The sequence below is a fragment of the Canis aureus genome, chromosome 7 (genome assembly GCF_053574225.1).
Source record: "Canis aureus isolate CA01 chromosome 7, VMU_Caureus_v.1.0, whole genome shotgun sequence".
NCBI lineage: Eukaryota > Metazoa > Chordata > Mammalia > Carnivora > Canidae > Canis > Canis aureus.
Window position 1 is genome coordinate 69,412,528 of NC_135617.1, and position 7,119 is coordinate 69,419,646.

Sequence of the window (7,119 nt, forward strand, 5' to 3'; positions counted from 1 at the left end):
CAGGAAGCAGAGATCTTCACCCTGTCTTTCACTGATTGTCTTTATTCTATCCCTATACTCTGCCTTTGCTGATATAATCCTTCCCCTTGGCTGGACACTCAAAAGCTTCCTACGAGTCATTGGAAAAAGCATGTTAGCATCTGAGCCACAGCAAGGGTGGTGGGGGGGTGGAGTGGGGGAAGAATGGGAGGTTGGCTTTGGCCGATCAATCTACTCTTCTGTGAAGACCACCTCTGGCTTCCAGAGGCATGCTTTTCGCAACTCTGGGGATCTGTGCCGGCCAATGCTTTCTCTTGGGGGCGGGGTGGGAAGGGGGGGCGGTGTTCTAGTTTTTCATTCACTCTTATTTTCTGCTTTTGCAATCTGGGCACCTCTGAGTTAAGACTAAGAAATGCTGATCCTTGTGGATAAAACAAAGCCACTTAACTTGGCCAGTGGCCCCATCATCCATCTAACTTAAATCCCTCCAGATGGTGGTCTGATCATTGGCTGCCCTATCTGACTACTCAGAGGCTTCCACGGGCACCATCCTAAATGAAAGGAAAGGTGACAGAGTCTCGAGCTCCACCCTTTAGCCTATCAGCCAAGAACCACCCACTCTTTGCCCAGAGAGGCCACACTGACCTCCAGCCAAAGGGACTCCCATTTGTCTCCCTAGTAGGGATGCCCTGCTTCCACCACTCAGGAGATTTACCCTCTGCTGCCCCACCTCCAATGAAGTTTGAAATGTTAGGTGGTGGTTCTTTTCACAGCACCTGGCCAATCCTGTACTTGATGCCTCAAACCCCCTCGGTTAACACAAGAAATGCTAAGGTCTGGCTTACTTTCCTGGCCACCCCAGCCTCTTCTCTGCAGCCTGCAGCCGATGGTGTGAGGACTTAAAAGTTCTCCAAGAAACTGGCCAGCCAGCTGCCACCCCCTTTCTACAACAGCCCTACAAACATGAGGCAGTCCCACTGTGACCTCACTTGAGTTCACCCTGGTGCCTGTCCACACTGATTACCAACCACTGAGCCTCACCCTCAGGAGTTGCCATGGCACCTGCCCAGGGCCGGGTCTCTGACTTTTTGGACTTGTAATGGAGTGGGGAGGGGTTCTCCATAGGGTGACACCTCCCTTTCTTTCTGGATTTTGGTTCTGAAAGTGTGGCTCTGTCCCTTCTCAACCCAGCTCTTTCCCTTCTCATCCTGAGACACCTCAGTGTAGTTGCATTCCATCTCAAATACCTCCTCCAATCAGAAGGAAAATGGTCATTGCAATAATAACACCAGGGGATTCTGGAACAAAGAATGAATGAAGCCAAGCCCTTTAGAAGAACAAAGCTTTCAGGAATTAAACACAGTTCATTCCTGGAGCAAAAGACATGTGGGTGACTTTGGGACTCCTTTCACCTGGGCAGCTATGTGGCTCCCACCAGAGCTGTCCCACCTGCTGTTTGGTCCCTGTGCCAGGTGTGATGGCTTCCCGGCCCAGGGTACATGCTAGCTTAGGGGCTCAGTGGGCTACAGTGCTGGCAGAGACAGTACTCAGTGACCTCGGCTCTCCAACACAAATTGGGGAACCCTCTTCTGTGCAAATGAAGAGCCCCACAAGGGCAGCACTTGCTGGCAGGTGTAGGGCCCAGGCCACCTCTAGCAGCTTCTCAACTTCAGGCCTCAGACTCTTCAAATACTTGATAGAGAGTAGATGTCCGAGGGCATAAAGTGCTTTTCCCCCATGCACCGTCTCAATTCCCACCCAGGTGGTCTCAATGATTGGCACAAACTATTCATTCAGAGAAGACTGGATGAATATACTTCACCCCGGTGCCTCCCAGGAGCTGGTGGGGCCAGCTTCCCTCCTGCTCCGTGGAAATGAACTGGGTTATCCTGCCTAGAGAAGTCAGCCCCACCACCCACTCTGTCCAGGAGTGTAAATACAAGGCCCCTTGGTGGGGTCCCAGAAGCCCTCCTCCTCCCAAAGTTGAAAGCAATGATGATCTGCTAAAGAAGCCAAAACTCCCAAGGAAACTGCTGAGAAAAGGAGGCAAGGGGCTTGGAAGCCCCGCACCCCCACCCCCCCACCAAAACCCCAGGTAGGAGCTGCATCCTCTGGGATGGTTTAAGATCACTGACCCCTGACTTCTGCTCCTTATCAGAGATGGGGGTCTCTGACGGCCTGGGTTTAATTAAGGAGGCCTCAGCAGAGCCTCCAGGCTACCTTCAGGACATGATGCTTTCTCCCATCCTCAGTGGATGTCTGAGCAACCAGTCCTCTGCCTGCTGGTGCCAGAGGGGATGTGTGGAGGGGTGGGTCAGGAGAGCTGCCCTCCACGGCTTGTAGCTCTAGGAATCCAGGGCCACCCCTCTCATGGCTGTGGGCAGCAGCCAGCTGTGCTTGGACAGCTGTCTCCAGGGGCACTGTTGTCCTAGGGGTGGGAAGCAGCTGTGGCACTGCCTGCCTTCTGGGGGCAGGGGTAGAGTGATGTGCGTGGTCCAAAACAGGAAGAGGGAAGCGGGCCTCTCGCGGTGCTTTTTCCTCCACATCTGGCTGTGGGTTTTTGCCTTTCTTGGCAAAGAGGTATCTCAGTGTCCTTTTAAAGCTGCCATTCCCTCCTCCCGTGCCTTCTAATTAATATCTACTATGTGAATTATTTATTGGGAACAGATGTTGGTGTTTAAAGAGTGTTGAGTGGAGATCCTTTGCTAATCAATGTATTTTAACAGGTTTACATATTTACTACAAGCCAAATTGGAGATTTCTCGGCCACGGGAAGCCTATGCTCTGTGTCATGAATATTTCTAGCCTGCCCCAAGCCTGCTGATTGCTCTTTTGCTCTCCACCCCCATCCTGACCAAGGTATCTCTTCCTATTGGGATTTTGATTTGATCTGGAGAAAGAGTGTTATCCGTCCCTCAACTCTCCCTCCAACCAGAAAAGACAAGCATCAGTTCTTGCTTTGGACTGAATGGTGACTCAGTGAGATCTGGGCATGCCTCCCCCAGGCATCAAGCCAAATTTTCCCAGGTCATGCCATTCAACATACCCGGGATCAAGAAGTCAGCCCGGAATTCTAAACGAAAAAGGGCTGCAGGACTCAATGACCCCATCTGTGCCCCCGCCCCGTGGCTCCTCTCACTGGGGCAGTCAGAGGAAGTTAAGGCAGACTTGCCTCTCAGCTCCGAAGTTTACAGCAAACTCCTTGGCGGGCCTGCTAAATGCTGGGGGCAACTTAAAATATTGGGGTGAGGGGCTCCCAACAGGCAAAGAAAGGCCCTGCTCTCTGAGAGAATTTATGGTCTTGTTTTTCTGCCCCATCAGAGTGAAGGGGGGAAAGCAAGCTCTGCCCCGAGTGACTCTTCTGTCTTCCCTTGCACCTGCCCCCCAGCTCAGAGCCACTCTGGGTTCTGGAACTGCCCCTGGCAGGGAGAAACTGAGGTGTTTCTGAAGTTCACGGGGATTCCCACGGCTACCATAACCCCCCACCCCCCGTTTGGTCCTCCAGCGGCTGCTCCCTGGGCGTGCAGGGGGGCTGCCACCCGAAGAGAGATGGTCTAAAGGGCAGACACAGGCCCAAGGGCAGGTAAGTCATGGCTGGTGAACTGCCTCTGCCCCACTACTCATCTTTCCAAGTCCCCAACCTTACTCCCATCCAGAGCCATGGTCCAGACTTCTCTGATGGTTCTGTAGCCTCAGGTTCTAGCGGCTTAGGGTGGGAGCCTCTCCTCCTGCCCATCTTTACTTAGGAGGCCTGGGGGAGGGGGAAGCCCAAGAGAAGGTTTGCTTTTGCTTCTGCCTGGACTCCCAGGGGGATCACTCTCTCAGGACTTTTTGGGTGGATTCCTCACTGTCTTGAATTTGTGGCTAAAGCTCATCTGAGGGCCCCACCATTAATATTAGAGATGTGTCCAGGGAGGGAGGGAAACTTTGCAATACTGGAGATGTGGGTGTACTAGCCATATGATGCAGCCAGTAAAGGCTCCATGCAGGGACTGGTGTCTTGGGAGCAGAGGACATACAAGGACCACACAGAGGAGTAAACCACTTCAAGTAGCGGATGCCTAGGTTCCATTTGATCCGATGCTTTACTGTGCCTCCCAAAAGGGGGGTTGGTGGTCCCAGAGCAGAGGAGAGAAGCCAAGCTTCCCTGCTTCACTCTAGGCAAAGTTTGGCAGGAACCAGCCTGGGCTGGGGGCTCTGCCTCTGGCTGAAGTAACCATGAATAGGACCTCAGACATGACCGTCCCCATTGGCCTTGTTCAATATTTGACAGTGGTCACTTGCCATTTGCAGACGTCCCTGTGAGATGAGCTCCTGCTCTCAGCTCCCAACACAGATCCTGACAGGAACCACTGTCCAGAATTCTGATAGCTCTCAAGCTGGTTTGTGTGTGTGTGTGTGTGTGTGTGTGTGTGTGTGTGAGTGTGTGTGTGTGTGGTTTTTCTTTGGAGTGTGGGGGTGGGGGGTGTTGAGGCCCAATCCTGCTGTTCTTATCTGCTCTTCTTGCCAGACAGCTCCAGCTCATCTTTTGGGGGATTTCTGTCTGAGCAAAGCAGGGAGCCTCAGTGCGAGGCCTGGGCCCTGTAGGCTGGGGGTACCCTAAGTCCAGAAAGCCTCCTGAGTCCTTGTGTCTCCGCAGTAAACTTTGCAGAGCAGGCAAGGGAGTTTGCCTCAGAAGACGGTCTGGAAAGCACTTGTGTTCACAGGGCCATTAGGTGTAACTTATGGTGACATCAGTGCCTGCAGCCATGATGCACATCTGAGAATTTCACACTCCGTGGCCTTTCAAGCCCTCACACACAGAGGCGTCCCCATGTCCTGGAGCAGCTAGCTGACTCCTGTCCTCTCAGAGATGTTCATGTGGGGGCAGGGGGACTCAGCTTCCTGGGCTTTAGGGACCAAACACTCTGCCACAGCCAGTGAGAACAAGACCAAGCAAGACCAGTACAGCAGAGGATGTGACCTGGGAGGCCAATCGTGGCCCACCAGCCCTGGGGAGAGAGGGGCTCCAGAGAGCACTGATGGGGTGGTGGTCACTCCTCAAAGTCAGAGCTCATATCACCAGCCAGGGTAATGGGCCTTTCCTTCCTTCCCAGCTCTGACTCGATGCACCGGCAGGACCGGAGTCCCACCCACCTCGAAGATGTTTCCCTTTCAACTCTAACCTTTTTGGGCCAGGCAGGTGGGTAGGCCTAGTGCTTCCTTGATCCCCTTTCCTTCAGGAAGTTAGCCCAGGGTGATCAGACAGGCTAGGATACGTAGTCTCCATACTTCTTTTTTTTAGGGAGCAGGAAGGTACCTTGGAGGTAGGGAAGTATTTACTGCCATGGCCCATAGACAACCCAGTGTGCACCCAGAAATCCTTCATGTTTCAGTGAGAATGGAACTTCCTAGTGGCTTTTCTGTTTCCAGAAGGCACGTCCAACTTACAGAGTGTGAGCAAGTGGGGCCTGCTCAGGTTCCATTCTCCGGTAGTTAAATTGATCTATTTCTTCAGATACTTTTACATGATTTTACTTGATTCTCCAGCTCCTCCCCCATCCCGCTGATGTGGATCTTCTAAATGTGCCTATGGTTTGGGCCTTCAAGATCCTGTATGTGCACCACTGATGCCAACTCTGTGCCAGTTCAAAACCCAGGCCATAGGGGCCCAGAGTGAATGAGGCACTCCCTGCCTACGAGTCTGCCTCAGGTTGGAAAATCAGATGAATGTAAGGGCATTGTGCCCCGGTGAACTTGCCTTCATCCACATATGCCACCTGGGCAAGTCTTGAACCACGGCTAACCTGAATCCTGACCTGACGCCTTGTGATCCTCCCAAAGACCCAAGGATGGAAGCCAACTCCGAGGCCATTGCCAAACCTCCTTCTCTCCCTCCCGGGAGGCTGTCATGAGAGTTTATCACCCCTGGGTTCTAGCTGGAGAAGAGAATATTGCGATGGAAAGAGCTCCTTTCCAGAGGCCCATAATGTTTTTAACAACTAAGGCATGAATAGTCGTGCCTGATGGATTCAAAGCCTGGATACCCAGAACCTTTGGAACTTTGGATCAGTCAAAAGATTTTCCTGGACTCCAGGTCTGTGAAAGAAAGATATTTCTCTGAGTATCTTAGTGGGGAGCCAGTTAAGGTCCCAAACTTCTCTTCCTCCATCCCTACTGCACTGACGGTACAGATTCCATCAGGAGATGTCTCCCAAAGGTAGCTGAGGACTGATAGCAAAAGGCTAATGCTGGGCAACCGGGAGCACCTCACCTACTTCCCCTCCGAGCCCTTTTAGGACACCCTAGTCCTCATTTAATAACCCTGGCTGGCACCTGCCCACCCCTGGAGTTCCCAGTCGTGTTCGCTGCCTGAAGTTCATTAATTTTCCACAGGTCCGGGGCAGCCCGGGTGGCTCAGCGGTTTAGCGCCGCCTTCGGCCCAGGGCGTGGTCCTGGAGACCGGGGGATCGAGTCCCACCTTGGGCTCTCTGCATGGAGCCTGCTTCTCCCTCTGCCTGTGTCTGTGTGTGTGTGTGTCTTTCATGACTAAATAAATCTTTTAAAAAAAAATTCTTTTCCACAGGTCCCAGCCCAGGGCCTATGTACAACGAGCTGTCACTGACTTCTGCTCCGTAAGAGCACGCTCCAGCCCACTCCCCGAATCACACCTGCTCCTTTGTGCACCCGCCCCCCAGACCCTCCAGGCCAGAATTTCTTCAAAGGGCCCACAGTGGCCCCCAAAGAGGCACTTCATGTGAAGCTCACTTCACAGGCACCAAGTTGTAGGCCATGCTATCTAGACTTGGAAGTGCAACTTGAAAAGGGAGATTTGGCAGATCCTAAAGTACCCAGACAATATTATGACCTGGGGCGGGGGTGGGGAACAGTTGCTTGCCTTCCATTTGGGGCCCAAATCCTGCACCCCTGGGCGGGGCGGCCTCCAGCCCAACATCCTCTATCCCACTTGAAGCCCCTGCAATGCCTCCCCTACACTCAGATGCGCGGCGGCCCCATCTTTTGTCCCAGCCTCCGCCTTCCGCCGGTCTGGGACCCGCAGCGACCCACTACGGGGGGCTCCAGGCTCAGGCGGGCTGAAGGCGCAGGAGCGCGTCTCCTCTCCCGCAGCTCCCCAGCCTCCAGGACGGCGCCCCCCGCGCA

General features: G+C 53.5%; 1 long non-coding RNA gene across 10 annotated transcripts in view; it reads right to left on the bottom strand.

Annotated features, from left to right (window-relative positions):
• LOC144317665 (uncharacterized) overlaps nucleotides 1–7,086 on the bottom strand; it is a 33,728-nt gene extending 26,642 nt beyond the window's left edge. For 4 of the 10 annotated variants that reach the window (XR_013383678.1, XR_013383681.1, XR_013383679.1 and 1 more), the window contains exon 1: nucleotides 825–7,086. This is a non-coding gene — a long non-coding RNA (uncharacterized LOC144317665). The remainder of the gene's footprint in view (nucleotides 1–824) is intronic. The other 6 variants (XR_013383684.1, XR_013383683.1, XR_013383682.1 and 3 more) reach the window with 3 other exon arrangements.
• Between the last annotated feature and the right edge of the window lie 33 nt (nucleotides 7,087–7,119).